The sequence below is a fragment of the Acipenser ruthenus genome, chromosome 3 (genome assembly GCF_902713425.1).
Source record: "Acipenser ruthenus chromosome 3, fAciRut3.2 maternal haplotype, whole genome shotgun sequence".
NCBI lineage: Eukaryota > Metazoa > Chordata > Actinopteri > Acipenseriformes > Acipenseridae > Acipenser > Acipenser ruthenus.
In genome coordinates this window covers 6429367-6453242 of record NC_081191.1, presented here as the reverse complement: position 1 = coordinate 6453242, position 23876 = coordinate 6429367, and positions in this window count along the sequence as shown.

The window sequence follows — 23876 nt, the reverse complement described above, 5'->3', positions numbered from 1 at the left end:
TCTGGCTGCCAAGACTGAGTTCAGATAACTGGTATGCAGGTACGCATGTGCACCAATAAAAAACAAATGCAGACTTTCATGTTGTTTTTAACATGCAAATGTGTACCATCAGCACATTTTAACAGGAATGCATTTTTTATATAGGCAACGGGTGCTCACTCTTACAAGGACAAACATATTATCTGGCTGTGACCCATACCTGCCTAACCTCCCGATTCTCTAGTGAGTATCAAGGTCTCTGGGATATGTGAACGATCTCCGGGTTACTGAGTTTGTTGTTGCTGGCCATAATTAAATACCAGTCCCCATATTTCACTTAAGGCCGGAGGGTTCCAATTCACTAAAAAGTCCATTCCAGCTAGTGCTATCATTGGCTGCTTCAAGATTTTATATAAAAAAATAGTAGAGCGATAGGTGGAATCGCTCTAGTTCATAATCATAACATCAATCATTTTATTTTAATGGACACCTGAAACAACCAGTGATAGCAGGGATCTCGATATAGCTGTCCATCAGAGAAGAGGAATATAGTTACGGGGAGTGGCGGTGTGGAAGCTCACTTCCCAAGCGCGGATGAGAGGAGGTGTCGATGTTTGAGAGCCATTATATTTAAACGTGAGTTTAAAAAAATACATTTACTTAAGCATTTTACTTAAAATAATATTTTTCCCCCTCAGTTATATCCTTCTATAAATATTGTTGTGCCATCAAGCTAACGTGTTCAACAAGTGAAGAAGCGTTTTTCTGTTTTTTTTTTTTTTTTTGCTTTTGAACCCCCAGGGCTGGAATTTGGTGGTAGGCTATTGAAATAAATAGAGAATGGACAATGATTTGTTACACATTGTAATAACCAGGAATCCAGACTCCTGCTTAAACATTCAGAAACTATTGTTGTCTCTGACACTGCCAATAAGCAGTGCTGCTTGTGAGCATGGGTTTTCACACATTTAACATTTAAAAAAATATATATTGATCCCGCCTATCAGCCTCACGCCTTTCTGCCCTGATGCATATCCATGTGTAAGATAACCACTGAAACCTTTTATCCTGAACCCAGCATCCTTGACAGGAGTGCAAATCATTTTGAAAAAAAGGTGCCAAACTGTTTTAAAAGTTTAGCACCAATGCCTACTGGTACTAAATTATTCAATACCACCCTAATCAAGCCCCCTTTACAACAACATGAACCTTCTCTCCTGTGTATGTGGATGAGTGTGGGTGGGTCATTTGAGTAGTCCAGACCCGATGAGAAACTATCATCATCTATGGTTACCAACAAATAAAAAATAATGTATAATAATAATAACAATAAATTCAAACATGTCTATGGCGCCAAAATGTTATGTCGCTCGCACCATATGAGGTACCCTGGCACTAGAATCTACCTTCAAATTGTCACCCCTGATCCTTGACATGAACTGTCGGAGGAGGAGGTGGAGCTAAACAGTGACTTGGATAATGACCCCTAATTTTGGTCAGTACTACCACTCCATCTGGTACTCATGTGAGAACCTAATGATAAAAGTTATCTGAACCCCTGATTATAATCTCTCATTATAATCATCTTTTATTATAGACCACAAGAAATGCAGTAAACATTCTGAACAGTTGACATTTTAAGAATTCACGTAATCAATGCCAACACAAAAATGACAGATTCTCCAATTAATCTTTAATTGGTCAAAGAGTGTAATAGAATGCCCCTTCATAGTTTTATATTTATTTTCACAGAATTATACAGAAAAATGTCAGCATTTGCTGTTAAATTTTTTGAACCAACTGCTAAATCACAATGGAGTCAGTTTATTATTCACCTTAATGCATTTCAAATTATACTGTATATTTTCTTATCAGTTTCCTTTAATATATGTATCATTTTTTATAATAATAACTATTAATATTATTTTATAAAAAAAAAATATATATATATATACATATATATATATATATACACATAGAAGTCATTAGACAGATCATGTGCATTGCTGCTGTTTCATTTTGTTTTGATGGCTTGCTGGCATATTACACCGTGTAACAATTATTATTTTTTTGGTTCCTGGGTAGTAAGTGTTATTTCCTAATTGCTTATGCCTCAAAAGTATAGAAAATGGCTATTATTCCCCACAAACTTTGCTTTTGTGACCAGGACAGTGATATTTTGAAATTGACCTATTTTCCAGAACATTCCAGATAGATTCAGTGCTGAGTAAACTTGGAGTAACTTCTAGAACTTTCTAGAACTTTCCAGTAATATAAATAGTAGTATAAATACAGGGGCCTTAAGCCCACCAGTTCAGTTTAGTTCCAGCTGCCTAAGTGGATACACATCTGCATTTTTCTGAGATGGCATCAAGAGGCTGCAAGCATCCGGCAGACGCATTTTGCTATGTCTGCGGCCAATTTATCAAGACAAGAGCGAAAAAGTACTCAGTGGAAGCATCTGCTAAGATGTGTGAGGCCTACAAGGCATATTTCGGCATGCCTGTCAGGGATCAAGACAAACCCTGGGCACCTCATTTCACCTGTGAGCACTGCAAAAAAACTCTGGAAGGTAAGATGGACAATTGTTGCTCGGAATTTTATGTTATAAAATTTGTTAAAATTTTTAAACTTGTAAAAGTTTTTAATTTTAAAATGTTTTACAATTTTCAATGTTATTGAAAAAATATATCATATATGAAAAATGTTGTGAGAATCTCTTACACATTAGTCATGGGTGAAATAAATGTATTTTTGTAGGATGGTACAGAGGGGAAAAGAGAGCCATGAAGTTCGCTATCCCAATAATTTGGCGGGAACCCACTGACCACTCAAGCAACTGCTACTTCTGCATGGTGGACCCTTCCAAGCGGACCGAGTTCTCTGTGGGGAGGAACAACGTCAAGTGGGAGCCACTGGTGGACCCCCGGAAGGTGCTGATGCCACCACTGCACATCAAATTGGGCCTTATGAAACAATTTGTCAGAGCTCTAGATAAGGAGTCGGCAGCCTTCAAGTACCTTCAAGACTTCTTCCCTAAGCTGTCTGAGGCAAAGGTCAAAGCCGGTGTCTTCGTTGGACCACAGATAAAGAAGATCCTGGAGTGCAATGAATTCCCCAAGAAGCTCACTAGTAAGAAGAAAGTTGCTTGGAACAGCTTTGTCGCAGTGATTCGGGGCTTCCTGGGCAATCACAAGGCCGAAAACTATGTGGAGCTGGTTGAGACTCTGGTGAAGAACTCCGGCACAATGGGCTGTAGGATGTCCCTCAAAGTCCATATCCTTGATGCTCATCTTGATAAATTCAAGGAGAACATGGGAGCGTACTCGGAGGAGCAAGGCGAGCGCTTCCATCAGTATATACTGGACTTTGAACGCCGCTACCAAGGACAGTATAACGGGAACATGATGGGAGACTACATTTGGGGGATGATTCGTGAAAGTGATTTACAGTATAATTGTAAATCTCGAAAAACTACTCACTTCTAAATCTTTTGTAGTCATGTATTACTTTAGTATAAATACAGTGCCTTGCGAAAGTATTCGGCCCCCTTGAACTTTGCGACCTTTTGCCACGTTTCAGGCTTCAAACAAAGATATGAAACTGTAATTTTTTGTGAAGAATCAACAACAAGTGGGACACAATCATGAAGTGGAACGAAATTTATTGGATATTTCAAACTTTTTTAACAAATAAAAAACTGAAAAATTGGGCATGCAAAATTATTCAGCCCCTTTACTTTCAGTGCAGCAAACTCTCTCCAGAAGTTCAGTGAGGATCTCTGAATGATCCAATGTTGACCTAAATGACTAATGATGATAAATAGAATCCACCTGTGTGTAATCAAGTCTCCGTATAAATGCACCTGCACTGTGATAGTCTCAGAGGTCCGTTTAAAGCGCAGAGAGCATCATGAAGAACAAGGAACACACCAGGCAGGTCCGAGATACTGTTGTGGAGAAGTTTAAAGCCGGATTTGGATACAAAAAGATTTCCCAAGCTTTAAACATCCCAAGGAGCACTGTGCAAGCGATAATATTGAAATGGAAGGAGTATCAGACCACTGCAAATCTACCAAGACCTGGCCGTCCCTCTAAACTTTCAGCTCATACAAGGAGAAGACTGATCAGAGATGCAGCCAAGAGGCCCATGATCACTCTGGATGAACTGCAGAGATCTACAGCTGAGGTGGGAGACTCTGTCCATAGGACAACAATCAGTTGTATACTGCACAAATCTGGCCTTTATGGAAGAGTGGCAAGAAGAAAGCCATTTCTTAAAGATATCCATAAAAAGTGTCGTTTACAGTTTGCCACAAGCCACCTGGGAGACACACCAAACATGTGGAAGAAGGTGCTCTGGTCAGATGAAACCAAAATCGAACTTTTTGGCAACAATGCAAAACGTTATGTTTGGCGTAAAAGCAACACAGCTCATCACCCTGAACACACCATCCCCACTGTCAAACATGGTGGTGGCAGCATCATGGTTTGGGCCTGCTTTTCTTCAGCAGGGACAGGGAAGATGGTTAAAATTGATGGGAAGATGGATGGAGCCAAATACAGGACCATTCTGGAAGAAAACCTGATGGAGTCTGCAAAAGACCTGAGACTGGGACGGAGATTTGTCTTCCAACAAGACAATGATCCAAAACATAAAGCAAAATCTACAATGGAATGGTTCACAAATAAACATATCCAAGGTGTTAGAATGGCCAAGTCAAAGTCCAGACCTGAATCCAATCGAGAATCTGTGGAAAGAACTGAAAACTGCTGTTCACAAATGCTCTCCATCCAACCTCACTGAGCTCGAGCTGTTTTGCAAGGAGGAATGGGCAAAAATTTCAGTCTCTCGATGTGCAAAACTGATAGAGACATACCCCAAGCGACTTACAGCTGTAATCGCAGCAAAAGGTGGCGCTACAAAGTATTAACTTAAGGGGGCTGAATAATTTTGCACGCCCAATTTTTCAGTTTTTTATTTGTTAAAAAAGTTTGAAATATCCAATAAATTTCGTTCCACTTCATGATTGTGTCCCACTTGTTGTTGATTCTTCACAAAAAGTTACAGTTTCATATCTTTATGTTTGAAGCCTGAAATGTGGCAAAAGGTCGCAAAGTTCAAGGGGGCCGAATACTTTCGCAAGGCACTGTACATGTTAATTTGGATTCATATGTTGTTTTTTTCTGACTTTATGTGAACGAAAAGACACAAATTCGCCCGTTTTCTCATTGGAAATAGGTAAATTTCAAAATATCACTGTCCTGGTCACAAAAGCAAAGTTTGTGGGTAATAATAGCCATTTTCTGTACTTTTGAGGCATAAGCAATTAGGAAATAACACTTACTACCCAGGAACAAAAATTGTGTTACATAGTGTTATAGAACACTTTCTTTAACAAATCCAAACATGTTTTATATCAATCTGTGATCAATCTGTAGGTATGAGCATTCCGTTTTTAATGTAATTTAAACCACATTAAAACTGTATATAGGACGTGTAAATTATTATACATGATTATATTATTTCTTTTGGCGACACAGTATGTGTCAGGTTGAGATGAATTGGTAAGTTTTCAGGTCTCGGTGATGTATAGACTGACAGCATTAATATACCAATATTCAATGATATGTAAATATATACTGTACGTATGTATTTTTTTTCAAGTCGAATTTCACTAATGAAGAATATTCTGTATAAAACAGGCGATGCTGCGTGCAGTATGATTCTTTTGATACATCGCATCGCATTAGTTGTGACAGAGAGAGACACTTTTTGCAAAGTGGGAGGTTTTCTTTTTCTTTTTTTCTGCACACTCTTACCGGCGCCTCTGTTAGTGTTACCAGGGGAAGTCAGGAAGCAATCGGTGCAGCGCAGACCACAAATTAGATGCCGATAATAGCCTAGTGTATTAATACAAATATAATTTAAAAAAAGGAAACGTCAGGAAATAATAAAGACAAATGCGCTATTAACACGCTCCAAAGAAATGAACGCGTTAATCGCAGAAGTTAACTGTAATTAATTGACAGCTCTAATTTTATAATATATATATATATATATATATATATATATATATATATATATATATATATATATATATATATATATATATATATATAATATCATCCTTATAACCTGGTTGCTAGATTAAAGTTTCATTAGTGTCAGTATTCAAAAGGAAATTGGCCCAGAGACTTTACTCTATTAGGGCTTTTCCAAGTCAAACTGTGGTCTTGCTTTACCTGGGTTTTGTATAATACTCACTGAGTAAATTATTATTTCATGCATTTGTAGCTCCTGGCCACTGCTGGTTCTGCTCTATTGCTTTCCACATTACAATCCTTGTTCTGAAAGCATTTGACCCAATTATATGAAATAATTTATGTTTTGGTTCTGTTCACTTGAATCGTGTCACTCAACTTGTGCGGTGATTAAATATCTTTGAAATGAAAGAGCTGTGAGACCTTCTGCAGATCCCAATGGGTAAATGATATCTGCCTTTTACTGAAAATGAACATGTATAAGAATGTTAAGAAGGTGATAGTTTTAGCAATTAAAAGCTCATCATCAGTATCGATTCTGACTGGCCTGCTTGTCCTGAGGGGTATTTGATCTAAGTAACGCTAAAATACTTCCACAATCAATACACTTCACAGAAACAAAAAGTGCATCCTACATAATTAATTAAACACTCACAGTGAAAGAGATTAAAGCTGAACATACAAAGATTAGTGTCCTAGAATCCCCCTCCCCCCCCCCCCCCTCCATGGGATGGATCTTTTACAGATGGGATCTTGCTTATGTAAAAGGATTACCTTTTAGATATTATGTAAATATTTAGATTCTGTATATAATTATCAGAACACATTCCTGACAATTGCAAAGTCTCTATTCTTCAAAATAGAAAAATACCACTTTGCTGGTTCCTGTATATGTTGTCCAAATTAAATCCTATGTTTACAAAGATGACTTACTTTGCATCCATCTTAGAACATCATCTTTTATTATGTATCAAACAGCATACTAAAGAATGCAGCTGTTTGAAGATGACATTTACATTAATAAATGGATGCAAAGTATGAAAAATGTACAAAATTGCACAATGGATGTACGTGGAATTCGATACAGGTGGAAAAAATAAGAAAGTTCCTATCTTACAAACATTGTTCTTTAGTTAAGATCGACACATTTAGTTGACAGATGTCCATACATTCTCATACTTTGTTTGCAGGTGCATCTGTTTATGATATGCATGCTGCTTTTCTTTCATTTAGGAGCTTCTTGAGAGACACCACCTCATGTGCGATCATTTAACTGACACACACACTTTGTCCTATCGGTGGTCATCAGGGACTAATCATCTCCAAAAGCTTCAGAAAAATATGTGCACTGTTCTAGGTTGGGTTGCATTGCCTGGGAACATTATTCAGTACGATCCCATAGGGGCTCAATTGGATTGAGATCTAACCATAGGTTATGAACTGGTTGTATCTGGATATCAAGGCATATATATATATGATATGATAGTACAATATCAAGTTCTTTTCTGACAGTGATAGTCACTAGCAAGACAGCAGTGCCCCTATCCATTGATTTAGAGAGGTCAGAGGCTGATTTGAAGAGCAGAGAAGGGGCTTCACACACCTGTCTAGCCTGCCAGATCACCAAGTTTTCAATTTAAATTAAGATCCTTGACCTTGACTTCATGGCTTCCAGTACAACCTTTTTGGCAAGACGTATATGTTTTTAGATTAGTGCCATTGTGCATAACAACATTTATATACTGCTTTTTTAAGTGTAAAAATTAATGGAAGGCATTAGTTAAATCGTTTGTGTACTTGATTTTCATATAAGTTTTACTTCAGAATGTACGATTCAGCTTTGGAAAATAGCCCCTCTTTAGATTATCTACTATTGTCAAGAATGGAAAGAGGAAATCCAGTTTCAGTGGATAAACGTAGTGTATGTGCATTACTATATGGGAAATTGCCAAGGGACACAGGAAAGGTGCCCATTATACACAGTGCCTTCATAATGATATAGGGACGCATTGTGATACAGGCAGAAAGAAAATCAAATTGAAAATGTAAAATCATCATAGTGTGGCAAAAAAAAGAATGTGACAATCAGCTGACAGCACATCAGATCCTGACATATCAGGCATTATCTAAGTAGAAAGTTGAAATCCAAGCAGCCGTGCGGGACTAAACGGTGGCGGCAACACCTGTAGTAAGCTTGGCAGGAATTGTCAGCGGGCTGTCTTAGAAAACAGATTAATGCCATGTCTTGTATCTCTCAAGATGTCATTTGAGTCAAGGGGGGGGGGGGGGGGGGGGGGGTGATGAAGGTAATGTTTAAGTATCCAAAAACATTGTACAACAGCTTTTAATTATTTGTGCTAAGTTTTAAAACAAAACAAATGTTTTAAAATGGTTACATTACTATAGACATTCACAGATACATATAGACAGATATTGAGGTCTGTGCAATTGATGTAAACAGAGGCAGATCTTAATACAGACAGTTTAAGTTATTAATACACTATATGGGCTTTATGCATCAAGGTTATGAAAATCAAACAATGATTCTCTCAACGTGTCTCTTTTGTGTATTTCTATTTGTAAAAAGGATATGTCAGTCTTCCTATTCTAATTATTTAAACAATGGCAGTAGTTAAATTAGCCCCTGTTTAGATCAGTGTATCTATTTATATATCGCATATACGTATTAACATTTTTGCAGTTGTATTTCACTTCTAAGTATGTTGCCAATGAAATATTATTATTGATAAACATCTGCTTGGGTTTCTTATTTTTTCCCAATTAAACAGCATTTTGCTATCAATCCCGGGACCTTAGACTGTGAGCCCCTCGAGGGTTGATTCAGTACACTCCTGTTATCCTGATTGCTGATTAAGACACTGAACGTGAACGTAAGAAATGAACGTGAGGGTTATCGAGTTTCTTCAGGGCACCCTTTAAATCATTGTTTACTTAAATGAATATGTTTGGTGCATCATGTTGCCCACTATTTTCTTTGTTAGATGTATTATACATGTATGATTATTTTTTTAATTCATGAATATGTTTGGGTTGGTTTAGTAATAAGTGAGTAAAATGATATTGTCAATAATTGGCCACTGTTTGAACAGTAGGCTCCTTTTTAAGATTGTTCATACTGTACAAAGGGGGGGGGGGGGTACTGTAATTAATCTCTATTTGCATTAAAAACTAATTGCATTAATCTCTACTTTGCATTAAAGAAATATTCTGTCAACAGATTATGAAATAGATATTGCTGTTAAGTCTCTTATAGTTCTGAACCACTATATTTCTTATTGTTGCAAATATAAAGAGTGTACTGTGACACTGCTAATATACTACATTTAAGAAGGGTTATTGATGTACTTAGCTAATAATGATACTATTAAGTTTCAATGGAAAAAAACATTTTTCTGTAACAAAACAAAACCTAAAACTATTGAACTATAGCACCCATAGAAACTGTTTGTCTACAGCACAGATTTCTACATTACAGTAATGTCAGACTGGTTGTCACTGGTGAAAGGATGGATTTTACAAATATTAAGTATCCATCCATTTGGGAAGCAAAAACAAATATGCTGTAACCCTAGTTTTGTCATAGATAAATAGTTGTCGGCGTGGTGAGCCCAGGAGTATTTAGAGCAGCCCTGCTAAGTCCAATGAAGTGTCAGCCCAAGCTAGTGGCATTATCATTTATTGTCAGAGAGGGCCTTTATCACTTACTGCCATCATCGGAAAAAATGCTTATGATTGATACTGATGGCAATGATGATTACTCTTGCAATAAGCTTAATTAAAATAATGAAGTACTGTTGCACCCGTTTTGGTTGTTGCATAGGCAGGATAATGTATATGAGGCACAAAGAAGTCACCAGCACACCAAGCAGTCATAATTCAAACATGACACAGCTGGGGAGCTGGGCCAGGCTGGGTTTTTGCCAAATAGTTGTTGATACGGCCAGTCGCGTCGCAGAATAAATACAGAAGGAAAAAAAAAATTATAATATATGTCTAAAAAAGTGAAAGGGATGTATATGAATCGCTGCCTCAGTGCCCGTGGGAGATTTATGTCTTGGGCTGTCATGACACTTTACTTACAGTAGTTGACAGCAGACAAGTGAAGGCCTCTTGCCACTGCCAGCAACCCACTGCATGCAAAGGTCAGAGGAGGCTTGCGGGGAGGGAAGGCTATCCCTGCCTCTCTCTTTCCAGAAAGCCTGAGCTACATGGTCCATCTGTTGGGCTCTAATGGCAGCTCATTTTTCTTTAAAGTGAGACCTGGGCTTGTTCGTACACAGTAGCACACAGAGAGTGTCTCATGATTTGTAAACCACCCATTGGGCTGGCGATAATTCAGACACTGTAGGTTACATCACAGTATGTCCATCTATGACCACAATTAGCATGGTGATTCCTGTTTCTCCGTTCCATATTATTAATCAATGGTCTTGTACAGGAACATGTCGTTTAGCAATGTCTTCAGTAGACTACAAGGTTTTAATTAAAGGTCTATTAATCTTGCCTGGATGTATATTGCAATTCCCATTGCAGGTCCCACATTCTGGGTTTTAAAACACACCTCTCTCATATAAATTTACTGTAGTAAACGGATAGAAAATTATACATAGTGAAAGAATGGTACAGCATAGACAAGCATTTGAAAGTCTAGAGAGGTATGGTCAATCAAATTAAAAAAAAAACATGACAAACCATGGTAACATGGTAAACGCAAAGTATAACCATAGGAAAAGCATGGGGAAACTGCAGAATAACCGTCTGTAACATTTTATAAGGGCTTTTTAAATTTATTTTTTTTAAACCTTCCTTTGGCAACCTTTCTCTCCTTGTGCTTCCTCTGGTCAGCTGTTACAAGTGAGCCAGATTAGACAGTCACTCTAAATGGTGGACTAGCTCTTTGACAGGCTTCTAATCAAATCTACCATTGGGATTTGTATTGATAACTCAAATATCACATTGGTGCATTTCTGTTGAAGTGTTCTACCCAGGTCAATGTGCAGTATAATTTGTATTTATTTATTTATTTAACCAGGATAATTTACCCATTGAGACCGAGGCCTTATTTACAAGGGGCAGTGCTCCAGATAAGGTTTTGGGTCATTGAGTAATTTAGACATTTAATTTGGTGAGTAAAATGCAACATTACCTTGAAGTCATCAGTACTTTCAATAAATACTGTAATACTTTAATGCTAATTTATGATGTATACATAAACTACAGCCTTGCATTTTACTGTGATGTTACTTTGAACCCCTTCAGGGTTCTATCCTTGGTCAAATTTTATTCTCTTTATACATGCTACCTCTAGGCTAGATTATTCGTAAGCATGGTGTAAAGTTTCACTGTTATGCAGATGACACGCAGTTATACATCTCAGTGAAACCAGGTGATATCACTACAACATCAGTCCGCCTGGAGTGTTTTACTGACGTAAAGACTTGGATGTCCCAAAATTTTCTGCAACTTAACTTAGCTGAAACACGCGTCCTCCGAAACGTGCTCCTTCCAAGCCGTCATTTTTCGCACTGCAGATCCACAGCAATGCTACCAGACCTATAGTGCCGGAGGACAACACAGATCTGGCGGCTCCGCTGCAGAGCCACAGGCGCCCTATCGGCCACAGGGGTCGCTGATGCTCGGTGAGCCGTGGATTCCCCTGCCGACCTAAGCCCTCCCTACCCGGGCAGCGCTCAGCCAATTGTGTGCCGCCCCCTAGGAACTCTCGGTCACGGTCAGCTGTGACATAGCCTGGATTCGAACCAGCGACCTCCAGGCTATAGGGCACATCCTGCGAGGAGCGCCTTTACTGGATGCGCCACTCGGGAGCCCTCTTCTGCAACTTAACTCTGATAAGACAAAAGTTTTGATAGGTGGTGCTCAGCAGCAACTTGACCTGTCAAAAATAAACTTTGGTTACCTAACTCCTAATTTGAAATCTGAAGAGAGAAATTTGGGTGTTATTTTTGACTCTACCTTAAGTTCTGAGTCACACATCAAAAAGATTATAAAAGTTTGTTTCTAACATCTGAGAAATATTGCCAAAATTAGATATTTTTCCAATGCAGAGAAAGTAGTCCAGCCTTTATTTCTTTGAGATTTGACTACTGTAATGCTGTTTGCTGAACTTAGATGCCAAGCCGTATCATGACTACAGCTTGTGCAAAATGCAGCTGCAAGGGTCCTCACCAATACAAAAAGAGAGCTCATATATCTCCAGTTCTGGCTTCTTTGCACTGGCTCCCAGTAATATATAGAATTGATTTTAAACTCCTTTTGCTTACCTTTAAAGCACTGCATGGTTTGGCACCTGATTACTTGTCTGAGTTGTTGCCCCCCTATCAGCCTCAGCGTGTACTGAGGTCATCTGATAGTGGCCTTTTCTCTGTTCCATGGGTTAGGAGAAGTACTCTGAATTATAAAAATAGGTCTTAAGCCTTGATTTAAAAATAGCCACTGTGGGTGAACTTGTAACATGATTAGGCAGAGAATTCCACAGTTGCAGAATTCTCTTATTCTTATTCTTTTCTTATTCTTTTTACAATATTTTTTGTAATTACTGCTTTTTTGTAAGTCTGTGTGAAGCGCCCTGAACCTCTTGATATGAAAGGTGCTCAACAAATAAAGTTTATTATTATTATTATTATTAGTAGTAGTAGTAGCAGCAGCAGTAGTAGTATTCAGCTGATTAGAACAACAGAATCTGACAGATACAGGACAACAAACTGAGATTGCTTTGAAACTATTTTTTCTTAAATAGTAAAATGAGATGTTTAAGCAAATGCATTCACAAGTATTTGCTTAAGTTTTTACACAGGGTCTTGTTTATACAACAAATATGATTCATCTTAACTATTAAAAAATAATTAACTCAGAAATGGCCTAGTTTCCATATGCACTATTCTATGCTGCTTATAATTTAAATGTGGTATTTATAATGACAAGACATAGCAGATACTTTCCCTACTTTATTGCTAGAAATACCAGCAGAGAGTAATTTAACATTTTAAAGAAGGCTGGTTCCATGCAAGCTGGTTGACATGAGCACATGTTAAGGCTTATTCTTGTCCAATCGCTGGAGAGTGGATTAATTGGTTAATCATATAAATTGCACTCACTTAATCATTTTAATCACTGCCAGCCAATTACCACAGGGTTGTGGGCTCAGAGGGAAGAGTTATGCAAATGTTTGTTCCACTATAAGCTACTATCAGCTTTTTTCCATTGAACAAACTGACAATGAATGATGCATTGTGAGTGAAAAAGGAGCCATTTGCTTAATATTCACTGTGTTCACTTTCTTCCATCTAAATGCACTATATTATATTATATATATATATATATATATATATATATATATATATATATATATATATATATATATATATATATATATAATTTCCTGTAGATAGAGTTTAAGGAACTTTTTTTTTTATGTAAAGACCACAGTAAGTTTTCTCTACCCAAAATCAAATTATATATATATATATATAACAACAACCAGGCATATTGTTTGATATTAAGACACTTAATTATTACGCCAGGAACTGACCCCACTTTACCCAAGCATTCTGGCAATCCACTCCTACAACAGTACTAATTGCTGTATATTTTTGCTGTATCTGTCAGTTTTGTCTCATAAATTGGGAGTAGCTTTGCAGTACTTTGAGTCTTGTATAACTATAGTATGGTGGTATGATAAAACACTTATCTGTTCTGAAATTTGTCCAAAAACTGCGTAGGTCATTGTGTTCGTGTTAAATACTTTTTTTTTTAGTCTTTTCTTTCCCACTTCTGAAGATTTGATTATATGTACACAAGGGGAGAGAAACAAAATGTGACTATCATCAGGAAGTGCACATGATTTCTTAGAACTAACAGACACAGTTAGATTGACCATCATAAAAACCTATTTTAAAGTAACTGAGTTATCATATTATGCAATAATATGCAGTATAATGTTTCTGTTAATTGTACTTTACCTGGCTTTGCACTGATTGTGACTGTATTTCTTGTAATCCACTATATTAATGCCAAACCTGCATGTATTTCTTTGCTGGTCATTTTTGTAAGACAGATACCCATCAATAATTCTAGTCAAATTAAATAAGAAAACAGTGGGTATGAAATGACAAAAGTATTTGGTTTAGTAGTTTTGTCTGAAATAATGACTTCATGCTAACAAATGCTAAGCAGACATACTTCTCTAATGTTAGCATGTCTTTTTCCTTTTCAGAAAGGTAATTTCCTTCCAAAGTATAAAAGCTATTTTGCCATTTAGCTGACCGATACACCAGACAAAGCCTTATCCTAAGTGTTCCAAACAGGAAAATTGCTTATCTGGAGCAGACTATAATTTATAGTGGAAGATACAAAAGCAGACAGCAGCCCTGCAGTTATTTTTCAAGCACCCTCCTCTTTCCTTCATTATCCTGAGCGTATGCTCCAGAAGCCTGGTGTTTGTGTCTCAATACATGCGCTTGTTCAAAGGCTTGTAACTGAGCCGGTGACTCTCCTGCTGAGGAAATAAGTCTTTAGGAAGATTTGGTGCTGTTTGTGTGGACCATTAGGGCTAATTGCCCCTCTTCTGTGTGATATCAGACACTTTGTTATTTGCTGTGGCCTATTGCAGGGCATTCTCAGTCTCTTTGTAGTAGACTAGCATCTCCCACATCCATGAAAAAAGCCTGTCTAGTACATCGGGACAATGAGATTGTCTTCTCTTAATGACCTCAAAGTGATTAGATTGCATATGCTTTAGGGACAGTTAGTTGTGTTGTGTATTATTGTTTCCTTTACTGTGGCTGGTGTCTTTTGGCTCATGCACCAGTGATTTTACATCCAGCAGAGTTATGTCTGCTTCAGTGTGCAGATACTTCTGACCTAAGCACTAAATGCTGTTAGATATTCCACCTCCTGTACAGGCCAATTTAGCAAAAAATGAGTTGCTGTAATGTGTGATAGAATGTTAAACAATGCTGTGTTTGACAGCAAGAATTTAATAAGGAAGCAAAAATCCTTTCAATCTAACTGCCTAGTTTTACAGGCAACTAATCTGAAAAAAGTGTGATTTATATCTGTCATTCTGTAAATCAGCTATATTGTAAGAATGTCAAAAATAATGAACAAAAGCTTACTGGATGGACTGTAATGGTTTAAATTAAGTAAGGACAGATATTAATACTGCTGCTATTTAAATCATTAATTTGGGACCCTTCTGGAAATGTCATTCACTGAAAGAAATTTAAGGGACTTAAATGCACAAAAAAAATTGTTTAATTCTCACTAAGTTGGTACAGAAAGAGCATTATTTTAAACAGTGGCAGTATAAAGATGTGCCACTGTTTATATTGCTTGAATAGAGTTCATCGTTATATTTTCTGTACCACCTTCTGGTTTTGTTCAATTTATCCAATTTATCCACACCTCGCCCTCTCTTAACAGGAGTCCCCCAAGGGTCAGTCTTGGGTCCTCTCCTGTTCTCTCTCTACACCCGCTCCATGCTGATGGTGCTCAGATTTTCATTCCTTCCCCACCTCTGACTCCACCACCCCCTCCCGTATCTCTACCTGTCTGTCTGCTATTTCCTCCTGGATGCACTCTCATCACCTCAAACTCAACCTCTCTAAATCTGACCTCCTTTTCTTTCCCTCCTCTGATCTCTCTCTCTCTGTTCCTCTGGAATCTACCACACTCTCCCCCTCTTCCTCCGCTAAGAACCTTGGAGTCACCCTGGACCCCTGCCTCTCTTATTCCCAGCACATCTCCACTCTGGCACGCACTTGCCGATTCTTCCTGAGCAACATCCGAAGAATCCGACCCTTCCTCACCAACTACGCTACCCAGCTCCTGGTCCAGGCCCTGGTACTCTCCCGCCTAGACTACTGCAACTCCCTCCTGGCTGGCCTCCCTGCGTCCGCCACCCGTCCGCTCCAGCTCATCCAGAACTCCGCTGCCCGCCTGGTGTTCTCTCTGCCTCGCTTCTCCCATGCAACTCCACTATTCCACTCACTCCACTGGCTCCCCATCACCGCTCGCATCCAGTTCAAGACTCTTGTACTAGCCTACAGATGCCTTGACCAGACTGCACCCAGCTACCTCCAGACCCTCATCTCTCCCTACACCCTCACTCAACTTCTCTGCTCCGCCTGCACTAGAAGACTGGCTCTACCTCCTCTACGCTCCCCTGCCTCCAGAGCCCGCGCCTTCTCCACCCTCGCTCCGCAGTGGTGGAATGACCTTCCCACAGATGTCAGGACTGCCCAGTCCCTGACCACATTCCGGCGCCTCCTTAAGACTCACCTCTTCAGACAGCACCTGTAGAACTCCTCTGTTTTTCCCCTGGGACACTTATCACCCTTCCTTAAATGCACTTTACTTGCTCTTACCTGCCCCCTATTTTACTGCATTTAATCCTGTACTTCAGAGTACTGTAATCTGCCAAGTGTTTAATCTGTAGTATTTTGTATTTAATCATATCCTGATGTAACTATCACTGACACTGTTATCTGCTGTATTATTGAATTGTATTTTGTCACACTTGTACTTGCTTGAACCAAAGTCATTGTATTTGTCTTGCTCTTAATTGTATTATTACTTGTACTGTGATACTTGAAATGTATTTGCTTACGATTGTAAATCGCCCTGGATAAGGGCGTCTGCTAAGAAATAAATAATAATAATAATAATATAATTGTAACAGGAGGAAATGTTACGAGTGTGGGTCGTCACTGAATAATAATGAGGCAGTCACAGATCATTGGGTGTTGACAAGCCCCACAGCTGTGCGGATGTTATTCACCACAAGTGCTGCTACCAGGGTACCAGCAATGGTACCCCTAGTGTCAGATTTAATAAAGAAAACAAAGCTAAAAATAAGTTTGCCACACAGGGCGAGCGCTAGTCTCACTAAACAAGACATCCCGCTCCATGAACCTACACTACTGTAATCCTCTCTGTACCTGGTTGGGATCAACATCCCCTAAACTAACATATTGCTGTTGCCTCCCAGCGACCTGAGGTCATTGCGACGGTCCTGGCTCAGCAGTCTTCTCAGGCAGCGTCTTACAGTCGAAGGTGGCTGTCAGGGGGGATTCTCCGTATGACCTTCATGTATTTCTTGCGAGTTAGCAGAAAATTAAGTTTTGCAATATTGATTCCAAAACACAGTACTTGCTGATTGTGATGATACATTTATTCCTCGCTATGGTACTGGAATCCTCATATGATAGACAGGAACACAGAATAACATAAAACACATAGCAAAAGTTTGCGTTATGACAAATTTAATAAAAAAAATTGCACTTTCCTTCTGCGATCAGCTTTAGAACAGCAGGTGTGACAGACGTGATGGTGATAGGTAGGCAGTCCTCCAAAGATTCTTGTGTCAACCTGTTTCGTGCATCTGTTTTTAATATTGCATTCATTGTGAAATAAGCCGCTTCACATGTGTCAGTAGATCCAAACACAGAGAGCACAAACAGAGCCAGCGGTAGCTGTCTGGACATATAATATAGGCAGACCAGAATGATTCCAGATTTGCTTTGTTAATGAATTCAGTTTTCAGCAACGACGATGCCTGCAAATATACTACTAGTTCTAGTTGCTGCTTCGTCGATTGCGGGACGCACTTGCTTTGCATGTGACGAGAAATCACCACCGGGGTTGATTGACAGATCACAGACAAAAACGATTACCTACCTGGGAATGCTGAAGTTGTCAAAGCGAGCACTGAAATTGTCTTTCAGCTGTACAATAAAGTCTGTCATCTTGGGAGTCATTTTGAGTTACGTTTCACTCACAACATATCGGAATGTTAAACTAAACTAATTTGTCTCAATAGTTGCAACACAGATGCTATATTATTCTACTAATATTTATTTGGAGGTTACAGACATACTATCAAAATTGTTAGTTCTTTTTTGGTTTGTTTTCAACCGGCTTGACCAGCTTTTTATTTTTACTGACGAGCTCGTATTCCTTGTGCCACTGTGGCCCTCTCTGCGACTGCCCGCGGGTCATTTGGCCCCGCAGTCAAATTTAATTGACCGTACGCTGGGGCTCCGCCCTCCTTAGTTACTCTTGCTAGGTCCGACAAAGAAACCGCAACATGACTCCAGAGAAGGCTTCTTTACTTGACTTTCTGCCGACTTTCTCTACCAGTTTTATGCTTTATTGTTCGAATTTGAGACAGAACCAGAAGGCAAGGCAGTATGTGTCATCTAGATCCATTAAAAGCGTAAAGCTCAATAACATTTCTTGTGATGGTAAACAAGAAATTAGAATTGAAGCTGCAGGGTACCGCTCACAGCTGAAAAATGAGACTACACACAAAAAAATTGTGTGTAGAGTTCGATTAAAAACGCAATACAGTTGTAAGCTGGGTAAGAAATCTAACTGAGTTTTATAGAGTTATAAGTGAATAACATTTGAATTAATTCCCGTTGTGTTGTAATCATTTTAATATGTTCGCTAAGGCATTTATTTCTTAATTTTTTAAGAGAAGTGAAATACGAATGTATGTGCCTGATATTTAAGCGACGAGCTTGGGTAATTCTCTGAAGATAAAACAACAAATCACTGTGGAGTAAATTAAGCGAATCCTAATGAAAAAAAAAAGTTAAGCAAAATGCTACAAACAAAATATGTCCCCGATTCAAGGTTTTAATCATTTCGTACTTCAAAACCTTGCAACACATGTTAATGAATAAATACCAAAACAGACCTCGCCTAACACACTGTAATTTACTGTGGTCGAAAAGATTTAAAAAAATGTATGCATGGTCTGCTATGGATTCCAATCGGTGTTGAAAATCAAGAACTAATAAAATAAATATTTTACTAGATTTAAGAAGTGTAATTTAAACCATTATTGTCACAATAAAACAATATTGTCATGCAAATACATTTATGAATAATATAATCTTATTCATTTAGTTTGTAAACTTATAATCCTTCCCATGCTCTCACATGTATTACTGTAATCTTTATATTAGAACTTTTTAAGTTTGTTCTTATCGTATAGTGACAGTTTGTCATATTAAGAGATTACATTTTCAATACATTATTTTAACATATTCATTTACCTAAATGAAAGAAGGGACACCAGGAATATGTGCCTTGATTTATTATTATTATTATTATTATTATTATTATTATTATTATTATTATTATTTGTTTATTTATTTTTTAAAAAAGGACAATAGTTTTGTTTTGTTTTTCCCTATAAGAACTTTGGGCACTCGTGGAGTAATTTACATTTCTGTAAAGTTATAGACTTTAAAATAATTTAATTTTTTTGGATGTCTAATAAATACATATATTCGTACCATTGTGCAGACAAATGAATACTTGTTCCCATTAACTTTATTTACTTTCACTGGTCCTAAAAGGTATAGACAATGTCGACCAAGGGGACTTTTTTGACCTGAAAAAAGAAACAAGGACCAGGGGTCACGAATGGAGATTAGATAAAGGGGCATTCAGAACAGAAAATAGGAGACACTTTTTTACACAGAAACTTGTGAGGGCCTGGAACCAACTCCCCAGTAATGCTATTGAAGCTGACACCCTGGGATCCTTCAAGAAGCTGCTTGATGAGATTCTGGGATCAATAAGCTACTAACAACCAAACGAGCAAGATGGGCTGAATGGCCTCCTCTCATTTGTAAACTTTCTTATGTTCTTATGTTCTTATGAGGTCTTGTTTTTCTTTTTGCATATTATGTCTTTTCTAACGGTTAGCAGTGTGTTATGCCTCACAAAATACAAACCTCATTTACGTTTTTTTACTATGTGTAAGTAATATATTTTGTATTTTACTGAAATTATCGAGTTGTTAAAGTTTACTTTTGGCACCGTCTCTGAAAACTAAGTAGACTAGTTTCTTTGAGGCCAGGCACGAACCCGGGATCTCTCGCACTAAAGCATAGCAGCGATACCGCTGGTCCTTGAAAATCTGGGGGAGGGAGAGTAGAGCGTGCACGGGGGAAGGCAGCAGCAGGACTAGTAGGTAATCACACACAAAGACATAATCCTGATATATGCTCCTTGCAAAGGAGCCGGCTCAAGTCCACCCCGGACTTCCTCACCAGGCTACAGTCCGACGAGTGCGTGCCGGGGTACCTGCATCCCACTTCCAACACCAATGTAGCGATCTCGGTTAACGCAGGCAGGTTCATCACACAGGGCGAGGCAATCCACACACAGGCGGAGGACGGGCGCGAACCCGGGACCTCTCGCACTACAAAAGAGCCGACTCCTTTATTGGGCTTATGTCTTTGTGTGTGATTACGTCACCTACCAGCCCTGCTGCTGCCTTCCCCCATGCACGCTACACTATAGTGTCTTGTGCAGCTATTTGTATTCATCAATAGAATAATAGCCCATATTAACAGTTATATTTACAAATTATTGGTGTTAGTGCCTGTAAATAAACATCAAAAGTGAAGGCTGTGGTGAAATAATTAGCAGGCTATACACAAGCACATTATCACAAGCGATTTATGTCTGACAAGATCAAATAATAATAGTCATAATGATAATGACAAGTATGACATTAGCATATTTTCATTTAATTTAGTAAGCGGAATATCAACAGTGCTTAATCGGATAATGATACAGTACTGTAATTTCAGTGACAGCGTGGGCTTTTATTTAACGATCAAAAAACATACGTTTTATTAATCAATATTTTCACGTAATATTAGTAATTTAAATGTATTTGTGGTATAAATCAAAATGTAAATAACAACCGTCAGATTTGCATACTGCTGCTAGGAAGTTTGCATAGGCGTGTCCTATCTAAGCCTTCTATATCTATGCAAGCGAGTCTACCTGCTCAATTTGTTGCCTAGCAACGCATCTCCCGTTACGCGTCCCGGCTGCACACATTCGTGCAAGAACCAGCGACAGGGTTCTCCTGTCACAAAAATATATTTAGATGGTCTTTCATTTTTTAAACTACATTTTTAAAAGCACTTTCACCAACTGAGCACCGAAGCACTGAAGTAAAACCACCTTAACCAATCCAACGCAAAATAAATTTGCCCTATGATTCCTAACAGTTTACAAAACAGTAAAAAGGAGTACAAATATTTCAAACTGACCTGTGCCTTAGTTTTATTACAATGCTTGTGTATTGCTGTTCATTTGGAGGGCAGAAATAATTTAAAAGAACTACTCTTGTGAAAGCCCTGTCGTGTGAATTTAAAAGAACTACTCTTGTGAAAGCCCTGTCGTGTGAATTTGAATGAACTACTCTTGTGAAAGCCCAGTCGTGTGAATTTGAATGAACTACTCTTGTGAAAGCCCTGTCGTGTGAATTTGAATGAACTACTCTTGTGAAAGCCCTGTCATGTGAATTTGAATGAACTACTCTTGTGAAAGCCCTGTCGTGTGAATTTGAATGAACGTGCTGTATTTTATAATTTGGTAAGGTAAAAAGAAAATGAGTCTATAAATCACTTTCACATGTTCCTTTTACTCTTAAATTAAATACAGCGGAATACCTTTAACTGGGATATTACGTTTAAAACACCTTGTTAAGTGGGAAATCTACCAAAAACATGTTAATAAATCACTGTGGTTTCTACACTTAGGTAAGTGATCCTCAGCTGAGTCCCTGCAACTCTTAAAGTGGTTCTCTCAAGAAAATCATGAGGACCTGGGGACACGTTATTCTCACCCCACACACGTTAGCTTGGTTAAATATCCTGCAGCCTGTGTGTAGTTCTTTGATATTATTCCTTAGAGGACCAATCTGGAGCTCTGTTTTGGAAATAATGGTCAGACAGTACAATTTCTGTAGTTGAGTGCAAACAGCTTTATAGACATTAGCACTGCAAGGTTAATGACAGGTACCAATTTATATGTATCTTTCAAGTTAATAAGGAAGCAATGTCAAACAGTTAGAAACATGTTAAATGCAATTAAGATCTTAAAATTATATATATATATATATATATATATATATATATATATATATATATATATATATATATATATATACACACACACACACACATACATACATACATACATACATATATACAGTCCCTAACCAATTCTCTCATATTACTGAATTACAAATGGTACATTGAAATTTCGTTCTGTTTGATATTTTATTTTAAAACGCTGAAACTCAAAATCAATTATTGTAAGGTGACATTGGTTTTATGTTGTGAAATATTTTTAAGAAAAATAAAAAACTGAAATATCTTGCTTGCATTATTATTCAACCCCAGTGCTGTGGAAGCTCCCAGTTTACACCGATGAAAGAAATTGCCCTAACGAGGACACAATTACCTTACCATTAGCCTCCACCTGTGAACCATTAAAGTTGCTGTCACATTTTCTGGATAAAAACCCCACTGTTGAAGGATCATTGGTCAGGCTGTGAATCTGAAGGAAAATGAAGACCAAAGAGCATTCTACAGAAGTTAGAGATAAAGTAATACAAAATGCATAGATTAGGGAAAGGGTACAAAATAATATCCAAGTGTTTGGATATCCCAGCGAGCACAGTTGGATCAATAATCAGGAAGTGGAAGCTGCATCACACCACCCAGGCACTGCCAAGAAAAGGCCGTCCCTCAAAACTCAGCGCTCAAACAAGAAGGAGACTTGTGAGAGAAGCCACAGAGAGGCCAACAATCACTTTTACAGAGTTCAGTGGCTGGGAGTGGAGTAATGTTGCACCAGTCAACCATATCAAGAGCTCTGCATAACACTGGCCTCAATGGGAGGGTGGCAAGAAAGAAGCCGTTACTCAAAAAGCACCATCTGAAAGCAAGTCTGAAGTTTGCCAGAAAGCATGAGAGTGACCCAGCTGCGATGTGGGGAAAGGTTTTGTGGTCAGATGAGACCAAGATAGAGCTTTTTGGCCAAAACTCAAAGCGCTATGTGTGGCACAAACCTAACACTGCCCATGCCTCAAGACACACAATCCCTACAGTGAAGTATGGTGGTGGCAGCATCATGCTGTGGGGATGCTTCTCATCAGCAGGGACTGGGCATCTTGTTAAAATTGAAGGAAGAATGGATGGAGCAAAATACAGGGAAATACTGTAAGAGAACCTGCTTCAGTCCGCTAAAAAACTGAAGCTTGGGAGGAAATTCACCTTTCAGCAGGACAATGATCCCAAGCACAAGGCTAAAGCAACATTGGATTGACTCAAGAACAAAAAGGTGAATGTCCTACAGTGGCCCAGTCAAAGTCCTGATCTCAATCCCATTGAGAATCTGTGGCACTATTTGAAAATTGCGATCCACAAGCGTCGTCCAACCAACCTGAACAACCTGGAGCAAATCTGCCAAGAAGAATGGGCCAAATTCACTCCGACACTGTGTGCAAAGCTGGTACATACTTACCCCAAAAGACTTAAAGCTGTTATTGCAGCGAAAGGTGGCTCTACCAAATATTAATGAGTGGGGGTTGAATACTTATGCAAGCAAGATATTTCAGTTTTTTATTTTTCTTAAAAATATTTCCCAACATAAAACCAATGTCACCTTACAATAATTGATTTTGAGTTTCAGTGTTTTAAAATAAAATATCAAAACAGAATGAAATTTCAATGTACCATTTGTAATTCAGTAATAAGAGAGAATTGGTCAGGGGTCTGCATACTTTTGCAAGGCACTGTATATATATATATATATATATATATAAAATCAGAAAAAAAACTCCTTTTTATGGTTATATTTTCCAACGGTGCACAGCATTTTTGCGGTCTGATAATGTGAATGCAGTACGCCAAACATGTTTATACAATTCCCATCCATAAAATATCTCAAAGCGAACTATAATTGGTTGATGAAATCTAAAGCAACCTT